This window comes from Tupaia chinensis, unplaced genomic scaffold, assembly GCF_000334495.1.
Source record: "Tupaia chinensis unplaced genomic scaffold, TupChi_1.0 Scaffold145592_1, whole genome shotgun sequence".
Classification (NCBI taxonomy): domain Eukaryota; kingdom Metazoa; phylum Chordata; class Mammalia; order Scandentia; family Tupaiidae; genus Tupaia; species Tupaia belangeri.
The window spans coordinates 768,423-783,546 of record NW_006205449.1 but is presented as its reverse complement, the minus strand read 5'-3'; the positions used below and the strand labels follow the sequence as shown (position 1 = coordinate 783,546).

At 42.8% G+C, this 15,124-nt stretch overlaps 1 long non-coding RNA gene across 2 annotated transcripts in view; it reads left to right on the top strand.

The window, feature by feature from the left end:
* LOC102488118 (uncharacterized) overlaps window positions 1-15,124 on the top strand; it is a 65,698-nt gene that overhangs the window by 40,479 nt on the left and 10,095 nt on the right. For both annotated transcript variants that reach the window (XR_337359.2, XR_001369720.2), the window contains exon 2: window positions 5,436-5,646. This is a non-coding gene — a long non-coding RNA (uncharacterized LOC102488118). The remainder of the gene's footprint in view (window positions 1-5,435; window positions 5,647-15,124) is intronic.

Sequence of the window (15,124 nt, the reverse complement as noted above, 5' to 3'; positions counted from 1 at the left end):
CAGGAATGCACTTCGCCTGTGCTCAGAACAAGAATGCTTTCCTCTCAGGGTGAGTAGGCGCCACATGTAACTAAAGGAGCTCAGGGTACTGTATCAACATTTTCACATACTTTATTTTCAGATAAAAATGGGGAGGGAACCCACATGCGTTCTTTGGATGGCCTTATCCCTCCATCGGTCACTGAGAGTCTTGTCAACATTCTTCGAATCAGTTAGTTTTGGGCGATTCTGCCCTCACTGTGTACTAAATATGGGTGTGTTGAATTGAAACCAGTAGGGGTGCTTCTGTGAGGCCGAATGTGGTCAGTGATTCAGGCTGGACAGAATGCCAAGTTCATCCTTCTTGCCTTTCTCTGGAAAGTGCACAGAAATAATAACTGCATTAGAGAACACAAAATAAACAGCTGTCTAGCATTTTCTACCCTGCAAACACTACGACACACCACTAATCACCTGACTACGTATTGGCCTGCTCAAGCGAAAGGTCATCTAGGTGGGTTGTGTGACTTTTATCCACATGTATGTCTATGTTTTAAAAAAGAAAAGTCCCTCTTTTTCAGAGGTCAACAATTCCTTGAATGTTTGACCAGAATCCTTTTCTACAGAAGCTATTTGGTACAGAAAGATACATTGAGTAGCGTTTATTCAGTATCTATCATATTCTGAGAAGCACTCAATGGAGTTCTCAGGTTGTAGTAGAAACTCAATAAATGCCTACTCAGTGGATCTGTCCATATCTAGTAGCTTTTGCATAAAATGAGTTTGGCCAGCAGAGACATTTAATGTGCCACAAATCCTTCAGGGTATACAATCCACTCTGTGGGACAAAAGAGAACAAAGCTAGCCTTATGAGAAGATGGGTCAATGAAATGCTGCCACAGAAGTGCAAGCAATGGGGTGGTGGTGAAGACAAGAAGCTGAGTACTCATGGCAAGAATAGTAGAAACGAGATTGGAGAGACTGCATGAGGGAGACACCAGGTGATCAGAATCCTACATGACTATACTGCAGTGCATGGTAGAGGGTTGTACCATGCCACATGGTAGAAAATGTGTAATTGAATGCAGGAGTTTGCCCTGTAATGAAAGATGATGAGTCACATTGCTGAGGTCCTTAGATTCTAGGATAAACAGTTCAGACTTTATCCTCTGGGCCAATGAGAGCTGTTGATGTTTGTTGAGAATAGGAGTGTCTTCCTCATGTCCAGTGTTAAATGAGAAGTCCCCAGTGAAGCAGAAGTCACTCCTTACAGCCAGGCTCTCACTGCTAACCTTTGCAGCTCTTCAATGTTACTAAAATGGAAAAATAGTCAGTCTAGATCTTAGCCCGTCAATTGCAAGTACGTTCTATATTTTCTTTCACAGCAAAACACTTCTTTAAGTCATTACAGCAGAACCCATGGGGACAAACAGGGGCACAATTCTTGCTGCAACAGTCTCTTCATAGGCCCTTTGGCCTTTGTTGCAGGAATGGTTATTTACTTTAAAATAATTTTGATGTACAGAAAAGTTGTAGGAATAGTACAAAGGGAGTCCCTGTACTTATTGCTCAAAGACCCCTTTCATTTTGCTGACTGTCCCTGATGCCTGCAGAACCCAGTCCAGGATCTCAGGTTGTACTCAGTCTTGTCTCTTTAGTGTCCTATAATCTTCAATGGCTTCAACTTTCATGACCTTGAAGTTCTGAGGATTGACAGCCAGTTACTTTTGTAGATTATCCCTCAGTCTGTTTGCCTGATGCTTCCTCACTAGGAGAACCAGTCTGTGCACCTCTGGCTGGGTATCAGAGAAATGGCATGCCATGCTTTTTCCATAGGCCCCTCTCAGAGGGCGAAGGAGGCAGGCTTGTTCCTTGACTTGTGCTGTTGTCTCAGCCAAGATTACCAAGAACCGTCCCTTGTAATCACCAGCTGTTTTGTGGGGAGGTGCTTCAAGAGTATGCAGAAAACTTTCCTCAGCTGACCTACACTTCCCCGGTTCAAACCCACTGATAGTTCTCACTTGAATTCATTATTGTTGTGATGAATACCAAATGGTGATTTAAAAATTATGTCATTGTAACTGCATTTATTAGCTTTTTTTAATTATTAAGAAGAGAGTTTCTTTCCCTCATTTATCTACATCCGTAGGGACCCTGAGATTCCTACTTTATCCAATGGGTAACAATCCATTTACTTCTATTATTTATTTTTACTCGCAGTGTCCCATCTTCGGTGAGAAGTACTTTCAAATTCATGTCTATGTCCTTTTGACATGTCCTTATCATTCCTTAGCAATTTCTTTCCTTCTAGCATAAAAATAGATTCTAAGCTCATTTGGTACTTTTCTTACTCTAGCCTGATATCAGCTATTTCTTTCTTTACTTTTTATTTCCTTTTTAAGAGAGGTTTTTGCTATTTGGCACGTGTGCTTGTTGGAAAGATGGAGAGACAGAAAGTGAGAAATAACCTCCCAGGTGGGTGGCCACACTGAGATCCCTTCTCCTCCATTCTCCTCTTGGTATCTTGGGCATGCACACACACACACACACACACACACACACACACACACACACAGAGAGAGAGAGAAACACACACACACTTGGCATGAGTTTAAGCCGCTGGGTCTGGGACTCAAATAGCAGTCAACTATGTGGGAGTCCAGTGATGTAACCATTATGCCATCTGTTGGTTCTAGTATCAGCTATTTATTTCTTTAAGAACTTCTATTTGAAAACTAAGAACTAGGTTGTAGGAATACTCATTGCTCCTATAGTACTGTAGCTCCTATGTCCTCAAAGCTAGGAACTGTATGCCTGTAAGTATGAATGTGTGTGTGTGAAACTGGTGTAGACGTACTCACATTTAAATCTCTTCCTCTGTCTACCCATCCATCATTTATCTATCATCATCAATATCTATCCATATTTTTTGAGAGGTTTTTGCTATAGGGCACATGCACTCACCAGAAAGACAGAGAAAGACAGAGAGATAGAAAGCGAGAAATGACCCCCCAGGGGGATGACCATGCCACAATCCCTTCTCCTCCATTCTCCTCTTGGGATCTTGGGCACGCACGCACACGCACCTGGTGTGAATTTAAGCCACCAGGTCCGGGACTCGAACGGTGGTCAGCTACATGGGAGTTTAGTGACATAGTCATTACGCTAACTGCTGGTCCCCATATTTCTAATCTATCCACTCATCATTTGTCTATCATCTACATCTATCTAATTTCTATCTCTCTGCCATCTATCTCTCTAATCTATCTATCTATCTATCTAATCTATCATCTATCTATCTATCTATCTATCTATCGAATCTATCTATGTATCTATATCTATCTATCTATCTATCTATCTATCTATCTATATCTATATCCACCATCTATCTAACCTATCTATCAACCATCAGGAGTGTACACTCTAACCTGAATCTAATCCCACAGGTACTTTACGTAGTCTCCCTGTCCATATGTATAACTTGCTCCTCTAACAGTCAGAGTGCCTGCTCTGACCATAGTGACACACAAACACATACTGACACAGTATAAGGTGGACTCCCAGCGCTGCTTGCAGCTTCCTCACCTACCAGGCATCCTCCCTGGTGACATCATTGCTGCTGGCATCACCTTCCTAAATTCCCTGAGCTGCCGAACACATCTGCCTGAAAGCAAAGGAGTAGAGGCAGGGAGAAGAAGGGAAAGAAGAAGGAATGAGAGGGAGGTATCCTCAGAAATTTTAGTCTCATTGTCCCCTACTTTCCATGTTAATAATCAAGGTAGGTAAAAATAGCTTCTTCGTATGCTACTGTTATTCCACCTACCCTAGAAGAATCACCTGTCATCTGACAAGTGCTAAAATACTTAAATTCTAAAAGGAGGTTTTGCATAGAAAGGTAGCCACTGCTAAATATAGTTGGTTTATTCGTACATGTCTGCCTGGGAATAGCTGTGTGTGTCTTGACAATGGAAGAAGTGAAGCAGGTGTTTAGATACCGTGGCATAACTCTTCAAGAACACACTTCTTCAGATTCACATTAAATATACAATTTGAAGGCTGACCTTTCAGAGTAATTAAAGCTTCCTCCTTTATAGTCTTTATAGACATGCACAGCAGAAGCAAGGAGAGGCCTTTAATGACTAAGGTGGTGAGTGTGTGCAGGTGTCTGCCCCATGGAATTTAAGGGGAAAGTGCTGACTGGGACCCCCTTCCCACTGCACTTGCTGCTGGGATGGTTTTCTGGTCAGAGTGGAGCCAGTGCGTGGGGAGGCCACAGAGAGGAGTCCTGAACAGCGACTAGATTTGGGGAAGTGGGAAATGAAGAAGGTTGGCAGCCAGTGTGGCCCAGCCAGGGTACTCCATGGAGATGTTGAGGACACAGCAGTCATGGCTGGCAGTGGTGGGCAATTAGGCAGAGCCCTCCCAGTGGGCATGCCACAGGAGACCTGCTCACTGATGTCCACTCTCCTGTCCCACTGTCACTAAGAGTATGGCACATGGCCTCCTCCTTGCCGTACAATTCAGCAACACTGGTACTCGAGGAACAGCAACCACACTGGGGCCAGAGGACAGGCAGAGGATATCTCTGGTGCCAGGTTAGGCACATGCAGATAGACATGGCAGCAGCAGAATGCACCACTCACTCTGAACCCCCAGTTTTCGCATCAGTGAAATTTCATGGCTGGACAAGACCTTGATGAGGGCCTGCCCAGCTCTGACATCCTAGACTATCCCAGAAGCACAGAGCTCTGGCTGTGCTTCCTGCCTGGAACACCTGAAGGCCAAAGCTGTTACTTCCCTCTTTTGGCAGCAACTTGGGCATCCTCCCACCCTGAAGCTGCCCTGACAACTGTTACTCATGAGGGGGAGGGGCAGTGATGGGACTCCAGTCTGCCCAGAGTGGCTGGAGCAGGTCAGGGGCCTCCGTTGGCAGACCACTTTGGACTGCTTTTGTTCTTGTTCTGCAAAGCTGACTCTCCACCTAGTCCAGCAGGGCTCAGGTGTCTCCCCACACCTCTGTACCAAAGAAGCATGACTCTTTCTCAGGCCCAGAAGTCAAGGGGACCCCATCATGTGAGGTGGCAGTCAGCACATTACCTCTGCTATGAATTCCACCCTTTCTTACCTACCTGTAAAGGAGAATGGGAGTAGCTATTTAAGAAATAGCATGATCTCACTGTCCTTAGACTTATAAGGCTTTTTCATACAGGTATGGATATACTTCAGGGACAGGGTGACTCTGGGCCCTTGGCCTGTTCTTGGAGGAGACATGAGACTGGGAGCCTAACTTCTTACCATAGTACAATGCTAACAGGTTTGTAGGGTGCAAGATCTAGGATACTCTGAAAAATTGCCAAGGTCCATACTGTTGAACCTCCTAAGGAGCCCCACAATCCATGTAACTGTGTAATTTTAGAATTCCTTCTAATGGGACTTTCTGCTTCTTCTCCCTGGAGTCTCTGTTCATTGAAGGGGACATCAGATTCAAATGCTGAGACACCAGCACTGGAAGGATGAGATGGATGATTAAAACCCTGGGTTTGTCAGGCCAAATCCTGACATCATTGGTATTAGTGACAAGAGACACATTTGGAAAGAAAGTCATGCACATTCTGGAGAAAACAAGCTCTACTCCCCTCACAAAGTGACTGCAATAAATCCAAAAAGGTAAGATCATGGTCTTCACTTTGCATTTAAATTTTTTATTATTGTTTTTATATATTTTACATTCATTCACTGTATATCATTGCTGTATACCACGTGAGTTTTCCCATATGGAATACACTGTATATTGGCTCAATCACAGATATTACCATACATGTTATCATCAACAAATAATTGTCCATTTCTTGTTTCTTATATATTTTGCTTCTTTTTTCCCTCCTTGATTCCCTCCTTTTCACATGCTGCCATTTCCCTCCCTTCTCCCACACTGTCTCTGGAATGTATGGTTGCTTTCTATGCCTTTTTTTCATTTTTTATTAATTCACAAAAAAACTTTATTAATCTAAATACTTTCAATAGCAAGTGCAGCTTTTATAACCATACAGCCCTATTTGAAGGTACAGCTCAGTATCTCACCTTTAAAGAAATACTGTTTTCTTTTAAAAAATATTTATTTTAATTTTATTTATTATTATTATTATTATTATTAATTTGCTATAGGGCATGTGCACTTACCAGAGAGAGAGGGAGAGAGAGAAAGAGAGAGAGAGGATAGAGAGAAAGTGAAAAATGCAAGTGACCAAGTCTGGGACTCAAAACACAGTTGGCCATGTTAGAGTCTAGCACCTTAACCACCATGCCACCTGGTGGCCCATAAACTACTACTTGTAATAGGTCCTTCATTTCTTTGATCTCAAGATGAATATACATTTTATCTGACATTGTCCTAGAATTTCTTTTCCAGAACAATCATTTTAAAAATTCAGATTTGCAATTTAGCAGAAAAACATAGCTTGTGAATAAGGCCATTAATAGAGAGATAATTTAGGACATAGTTGATCTGCATATAATGTGAAAGAAAATGTTAATTCAAATGCCAAGTTGTCACAGTTTTCCTTTAAATCCAAGTCAAGTTTTCCCATTGAGAGATTGCCAAGACCCTTGGGCTTCTGTCTTCACCTAAATAGGCCTGCTCAGTTTATGTGGTGTCTTGAACTCCTCTGTATGATCTCAGGAACTTTTCACAGTGGAAGGGGTGCTCTTGGGTCTCTCATGAAAGAATGCATTGATCCTTTTGCTGTCGGTGACCCTATTTGTAGCACATTATTTTAAATGTCCATTACTACTAACATTAACTAACAGTTAATTACAACAGAATTCCTATAGAAGTGCATAAGAGAGTCATATGAATGCCAAATGAGTACATTAATAATTGGTGTTATCACAATGAATACAAAATGATTTCATAATGACTAGGGAGGTAATATATAATAAAAAGGAACTGTTCCTACTTTTATACACTTATCACAGATTTAAAACTCATTCTTGGCCTCCATTCAGAAACCTGAGAGCTTTTCCCTGAAGGTTTCTTATGAATCTGTCCATCTTCAATCAAAATCTAAACAGTGTTACTCATCATTAAGTTAAATTTTTAAGATAAATGTCACTTTACTTCTCCTTGCAAAGGTTTCTAGAAACACTAGCTCACTATCATCACTAAGTTCATTCCATTCATTTGTTTATCCAATCAATCCATAAACAATTATTAAGCCATATTATGTCAGAGGTATTGTGTAAGATACAAGGACAAAGAGAAAAAGAAAATTATCATTGAGAAAAGTCAAATGGAAAAAGATATGCAAAAATATAAGTACAATGACATATTTTATGTGCTGCAATAAACAGAGAGTGTTGGAGAAGAAAAAGAGCTGTCAGGGGTATTTTGGGATGGTATCACTGTCTAGGAGATATCTGAACTGGTCTTCAGTGCATGGGTAAGGTACTGGTAAATTGATAGTGAGTTGAGAGAAAGGTCATTTCCAGTGGAAATCATAGTCAAAGCAGAAGCAGAGTGGCTTGAAACTGCAAGATTAGAGAAGGGAATAAAAGAGTCATGAGAAAGGATGGTTGGATGTAAAGTCCCAGACACAGAATGGAGCCTAAAGCATTTGTCATGGCACTCTAAAGACGTTGGGCTTCTTTTGTTTCAAACTATGTAAAACAGCAATTTATAAACCAAAGAAACTCAATAAGGATCAAGCAAGATAAAATCAATGAAAATCCTTCATAGTCACAGAAAGCTAAATTTTTGAGACGTAAAGGTAGAGGGCAAATGTTGAAAACAGTCAGAGAAAAATAAGATACTACATAATAGACAACAGTGAATTGAATGGCAGCTGACTATTTATTAGAAGCGAGAATGTTAGACAACAGCAGAATGGCTTCTTCAAGAAGAAAACCACTATTAACCAGAATTTTATATCCAGCAAAACTATCCCTCAAAATAAAGATGAATAGATATGTTAGATAAATGAAAATTGAGAGAACTTGTTATTAAGAGGTCTGCATTAAAAGGAAGATCACTCTTCAGGCTGAAGGAAGTGATATCAGATGAAAAATACAGATTTTCAGGAAAAAAGACAGTGTCAAAAATAGTAATGTAGGTAAAAACAAAATACACACACAAATATGTACACAAATATAATATATATTCTATATATACACACATCTATCTTAATTTCTGTAAGATGTGATGTTCAAAGTTAAATTTTTAATATTATATTGTAGTATTTATAACATAAACAGATGAATATCTGTGGTAACAATAGCACAAAGGATGAAATACAGAACTGAATGTAATTATAATGCTACAAGATCTCAATGTTTTACTTGCACCTGTACATAATTACCTCTAAATAAATAATGTTAAGTAAAAGGTGCATATGTAATCTCTGAATAAGTCCTTAAAAAATAATACAAGAGGTATAACTAAAATGCCGACAGAAAAATTTAAATGCTGAACTAATAATAATTGATTAATTCAACTCAAGACAAGAAAAATACAGAGGTGCCAAAACAGAGAGAAAACAAATAAAAGACAGACAGACAAAATGGCAGGCTATATGCTACTATATCTGTTGGGTAGAGGTTTCTTGTTGGTGATGTCTCTGAATTGCTTCATTATCCTCTACCTGCCTTCCTAGTTCTTTTACTTACTTTTGTAAACAATTATGTGCAATATATTTCCTGGGTTTTAAATATTAGAGTGATTTTGGTTTTTACTCTTTTGGTTCTGACTGATCTGTGTCCAGTACTAGGAGACTGCTTAAATAAATCATGCACTGGTTAAAAAATGGAATATCATATAGCTAGTAAAACTAAGGTAGGGGGATATAAAATGACCTGGGAGAGCATCATAGTAGCAATATAGCTAACAAAACACTTTGCTCATTGGACAGTAACTTCTAGAATTCACCCACATGTTAATATTAGTTGATTCTGAATGTGGAGATTACAAAGAATTTTTATTTTCATCTCTAGAGTTTCTAAGTGTTACTTTTTTTCTGTCAAAAATTGGTTATGTTTGTAATTAGAAAAAAATGAAATGGAAAGAAGAAACAGGTGAAGTGTATGATCTAAGGCAATGGAAGTGCAAATGAAGGGGGAATGGTGAAGTTTGTAAGGCATTTCTAAATTAAAGTTGAGATGACCATGATTACCTGGGCATGAGGAACGACTAGTGTGATATTAAGGGGGATCTCCAGCTTAATAGCTCCTCAGAGATGAGAACCCACGGGTACCTGAAAAGAGGTAGTTTTGGTTCATGCTAGTTCCCAGCTCAGTTCAGATGTCAAGAAGGCAACTGGACACAGGAACCTGGCATCCTGGAGAGGTCCGAGATAGAAATTTTAAAGTTATTATTATCTAGAAATAGCAATTAAAGCCAAAGGAGTGACTACACCAGCTCAGGAAAAGAGCAAAAAAAGATTAGACTGAACTCTTTCATTTCATGGTAAATGCCAAGACTTGAGTAGTTAGAGGAGGAAAATCTAGCTCTAGAAACTGAAATGGACCGTTCAGAAAACTGGAAGAAAATTAGGAAATAATGATGTCCTAGAAACTAGGCAGAAAATAGTTTAAGAAAAAGAGCATTGTCAACAATATTGAATGCTACAAAGAAATTGTCTAGATTGTTTGTCCTTAAATTTGGCAATTAGGAAATTACGGAAGATTCCATAAAGAGCTATTTTAGCAGTGGTCTGGACAGAACTTGAATTTTAATAGAGGAAAATAGGTTTCCATTTTTTCGTTGAAAAATTTTTTTTAAATTTCTTTTATTATGTTTTTAATCACTAGAGGGTACATGCACTCACCAGAAAGAGAAAACACACTTAGTGAAAGGGTGGTCATATTCCAACTCCTTTCCTCGCTTTTTCTCCCTATTAGGATTTCGGGCATGTATGCACACACATACAAGCATGCTTTTCAAGCTGCAGATGATTAGGATTCAAACCGTAGTCAGCTATGTGGGGTTTGGCTGCCAGTGCAGAGTGCTTAACCACTCTGCTATAGGCAAGTCAGTTTTCCTTCCTTCCTTCTTTCCTTCCTTCCTTCCTGCCTTCCTTTCCTTCCTTTCCTTCTTTCTTTCCTTCTTTCCTTCCTGCCTTCCTGCCTTCCTTTCCTTCTTTCTTTTACTCCCTCTCCTGCCTTCCTTTCTTTTCTTTTTCTCGCCATGAGCAGGAGCTAGAGAGAATCAGAGGCTCCCAACAGGGCCTCTGTATTGTGATCCGCTGTCTGTGCCCCCAACCCGGGAACATGGGCCAGTCACACCTCACCTGCTCAAGGAGATCTCTGGACATGAACTCTACTCTTACCATCTGGGTCAGCCTTACAGGGCGATGCTGTGCCATCGTCCAACCCTTGATTTCCATTTCTTTGACTATATTTTTCCTTCTACAAGTGAAAAATGAAAATGACCCTTACCCTGTGAGAGAGCTGGAAAACTGTTTTGTGCTCCTGGCTGCAGGTGAATTTCCCCTTTATTCATCATATCAATGCTCTCTCCTCTATCCACCTATCCGTCACATAACTATCTTGCTTACAGTGTACATTCAAGATGCAGTATTATCCTGTTTCAGGTACCCACTGTGGTCCCTAAAATGTATTCCAAGGGAATGAGAGGCTTTTGTGGAAGAAAAACAGTAAGCATGGTATTTTCAAAGTGGCATTAATCTGGAAGTAGACACACCTACTGGTGTGTTTCTTTGATGTGGGTTAGTGGCACCTAGGCTTGTTGTACTGAGGATGCACCCCCACTCGGAAGGAGTCTGGGGGTCAGCCACCCTGGGGTGAATGGTGGAGGGGAGGACGTATTTCAGAGCTTCCTGGGACCTCTGAACAAGCTCCGGCATTGCTGGCCTCTGTTTCTGAGTCTTCCCTGTGTGTCCGGTGTGGGTGTGTGGAGGGAGGTCGAGGGGCTCCCTCAATCACCTTTTCGTCTTTTATGAACACTGTATCTGCACTGTTCTGCCCAACAGTTACATGGAAGGAGTCAGGCTGGCACACTGACTTTGAGGAACTTCTGGGCCATGCTGTTTGTGTATGTGTTTGTTTGTTGATTTATTTATTTATTTATTTTTAAGTTTGTTTCCATAGGGCATATGGCCTTGCTGGAGAGACACAGAGACAGTGAGAGGAAAAACAAGAGGAAAAATCACCCCTGTGATGTGTGGCCATGCCACACTCCCATCCTCCATCCTCTCCCTGTGACTTTGGGCATGCAAGCGCATGCACATGCCCAGTGTGATTTTTTTTTTGGGGGGGGAGGTTTTTTGCTATAGGGCACCTGTGCTCACCAGAAAGAGAGACAGAAAGCAAAAAATCATTCTCCATGGGGGTTGGCCACACTGCGATCCCTTCTCTTCCATTCTCCTCTTGGGATCTTGGGCACGCACACACATGCACTCAGCGTGAGTTCAAGCCACCGGGTCTGGGACTTGAACCACGGTCGACCGCATGGGAGTCCAGCAACATAGCCATTATGCCAACTGCTGGTCCCCCAGCATGATTTTTAAGTCACCAGGTCTGAGACTCGAACTGCAGTTGGCCCTGTGGGAATCCAGTGCCTTATCCACTGCATCACCTGATCCCAGGCATGCTTTGGTTTTGTCTGGAAGTCCCTTTCAAAGTTACAGCCAGACCATTGCCTTCCGGAAGTCGATCCAGAAGTTTGTGCTTAAGGCTGTCAAACTGTTTCTCAGAGGAGCCAGAAGCTGCAAATACTCGTCAGCTTTGGGGTGTCCAGTAGCAAGGAAGTTTGCACACAGGATTATTATGTGTTTAGGACGACTGCAGCTTACGGTGCGGTATGGCAGGGAGGGGGCCTTGCAACCTTTGTGGTTCAATTCTAGTGCCTCGTGGGAAACAGCACCTGGATTTCTGAAAAGGTGAAACGTCAGTAGGCATCCAGGAAATCTTGGAAATCATCCTAAACTGGAGTGGGAAGGAAACTTCCTTTCGTGGAGGAGGGTGGGCACACACGTCAGCCAGCCATTCTAGAGTTAAAAACACAGAGCAGAGAAGGACAATTGGAGAGGTTTTAAACACCAGGAAATGTCCGCACCGGCTGTTACACAGCCTTTGGAGGAGGTGAAGGAGATAGTCCCGCAGCATCCCCTTCCCGGCTATAAACCAGCCTCTGTGAACAGGGACTCCAGAGCCGTCAAGGGGAGGAGTATTTACAGGCCCCGCACTAGCTGAGAGCAGGCGGTAGCAGGATGCGCCTTGCATTCTGGGTCCTGCATTCGGCATGCAGGGTTTTAACCCTAATCTTGGTAAATCCTGAATAAAGAGATGGGGGTAAGAACAGTCTAAAATGTGACCCTTAACTCTCAGGTACCCTGTGACCATATTGAACTATTGATATTTAGCTGCCATCACAGTAAGTTAATAAAGAAGCTCTTTTATAGGATGAAGCCTGCAGACTATTGTTTTAAATGGCTTGGGCTTTTTTTATTTTTTATTTTTTAAAAGATTCCTGCAGCATTCCCTGGAGTGAGACTTGGGACAATATTAAACCCAATGAATCACCCAGCCTTCAGAAGGGCAGGGCAGCATGCCACAGAGCACATCGAAAGATGGCTGGGCTTGCTTCCCTCGTGGCATCTGTGGCCAGGCACTGCGCTCTCATTCAACAGAGACTTAGAGCAGTGAGGAAGATTCCTGGACCAAATCTCCCTTTTCTCTGTATCGAGTTTCCAGATGTTGTATAATTCATCTCTGCAGCCCTCAGTTCAGGAAGGAGCTTACTGGATGGTTCCATCAGTTTGTTGTGCAAGGTGTCCAGACAAGCACTTACCTCTTGGTCTACATGCAATTCGCTGATTTCAGAATTACTCCTCATGACTGTATCTTTCTCATGGTCGGGCTCCATCAGCTCTGAAGGAGCTGTATGCATGGTTGGGAAAGGGTATGCAAGCCTGGATGGATTTGTTTCCACTGTGTTAGTATTTTCCTGGGCCTCACAATAATCTGCCCTCCATCTCTTGGGGAGATTCCGTTCTGCTCCCCACTGCCTGCTTGTGTAAGGACGTCTGAAGGCCATGGTTCCAAAACGGAACCTCGAAGACTGGTCTGGTCGATGGCTTGAGGCCCAGATCCTTTCCAGAGGACTTTGAGTCCATCTGCCTTCTTTGAAGTGGCATGATGCTCACAGGACTTACTAGACGTGTAGGGTTTAGTTAGTGCCTCTGCCCTACTGATGATCCTAGGAGCAGGAATAGATGCTTTAAGGCCTGCTGTTCCACAGAGGGTTTGAAGACTGCAAGGCCCACAGCATCGTCTGGGACTTGTTAGAATTGCACAATCTGTGGCCCCCGTCTAGGCCTGTGATCCGGAATCTGCACCAAGTAGGCGGTTCCTATGCACACTGACATTTGAGAAGTACTGCTTTGGGGACTCTCCTGAAGGTGTGCATGGAGTAATGGCATGTGGCCATGGTGGGGGCTCCCTTGCCTCCGTGCCCTATTTGCCAACTTCCTGTGAAGAATACACAGCCCACTCAGCCATCTCTCAAGTGCCCAGTTGTCCAAACACACTTCAAGCTGTGACTCATGTGTGTGTCAAGTGTCTAGTAATGCGTCACCACCTACCAAGTCCTTCATGAAGTATGTCATCAAGATCTGATAATGCCACGTGGTGCTCATAGAACTGATTCGCTGCAGTGAGGTGAGCCAATCCCACTCATCCCCTTGGGAGCAGCACAGAGTTGCCCTCACAGACCTTTGTGCTAACGGTCCAGGCTCTCCACTCCAGATGCCTTGGGGCAATGCAGGTAACAGAGACAGCCTAGGCAGGACCTCTGGGTGGGACCAGAACTTTCACGGAGAATTGAAGAATGCAAGTGGCAGCCTGGATTGCCATTGCTCCTGTGTACCTGGTGGCATTGAGGGCCAGTGTGTCCAGATCGCATCTCCTACTCTGGCAATGAATGAGCCTGCCATGTCTTAGTTTGCTGTACTTTTCACCTCTCTGTGTGTGAGGAGACAAAAGGGATGAAAATGGTTCTCAGGACTTAATTTGAAAATACTAACAGGTACCCTTCCATAAACTGGTTCTGTGTGGACACTGTCCATTTTCTACCTAACTGGCTGTGTTTACAGCCAGTGGTGTCTGGACGTGGCTCCAAGAGGTGTACAACAAAGACAGAGCATCCATCAGTGACGAGAGCTCTGTGAGTGCTCCTATGAATTGTAGTCTTCATTGTAATATATGTCTCCAAATCACACAGGTAGACCTGCAATGAGCTCCATCCTTTTTGCCTCTCCACGAGGTGCAGGGAGCCCGGCCACCAGCTTGCAGATGCTCAGGTGGCTTGCTCCTTGGCACCCAATTGTGCTGTGAGTCCAGAACCTCTGGCTACCCTGACTGGACTCGCCAGTGTGCGGCCGCCATGGGCAGCTGGACAACTGGGTAGGCAGGCTGAGCAGGGCGCGCCTGGTCAAGGACTCTATGCTAGCCTTTACTTTGAGTCTCCTTCCTTCTGTCAGGAGGTGCCACATCCTTGGATGCAGTACCTGTTGGTGTTAATTATTCCCTTTCATTTCCAGCTGGTGCAGAGCTTTAGCACCTTAAGTTGCTCAATTTGATCTCTGCACTCAGGAACAAGGTAATTAAGTCAACCACAATTTAAGAAAACGGATTTGCCTCGACTTGTTGCCCGTCTTCAGACAGTGCTCCATCCTAAATCATTTGGTAATGCAAGAGGCTCAGTGCAGTTCTGTACTTGACTGAGGGCTAGTTCATTAGGTCACAATCAGTAATTGATTCTCAGTGTGTCTCTGCTGGTTTTATTACAGTAATGAGGACTCTCTCTTTTTTTCATCTCCTCTAATACGTTACCCAAACCATCAGCTTCTCAGTTTGGTGTCAGGATGACTTTGACAGGTTGTTAGCAACGACTTGATGTACAGAACATCACAGAAATGTCTCAAACTGTGTTGCTGTGTACTGCACAGAGCCTTAGGTGGTCCCGAAAGAAGTGAAAGCACTTGCAAGGAAAAAGTTACAGCAGCGATTGAAAATATGACTACAGGCTTGATGTCCTAATGAAGAAGTTCTCTGCTCCGTTGGATCTGTTCTGACTCACAGGGTTGGGTGGCATCTGCAGCCCTCCTCCAGAACATTCCTGAGCAGAAAAGGG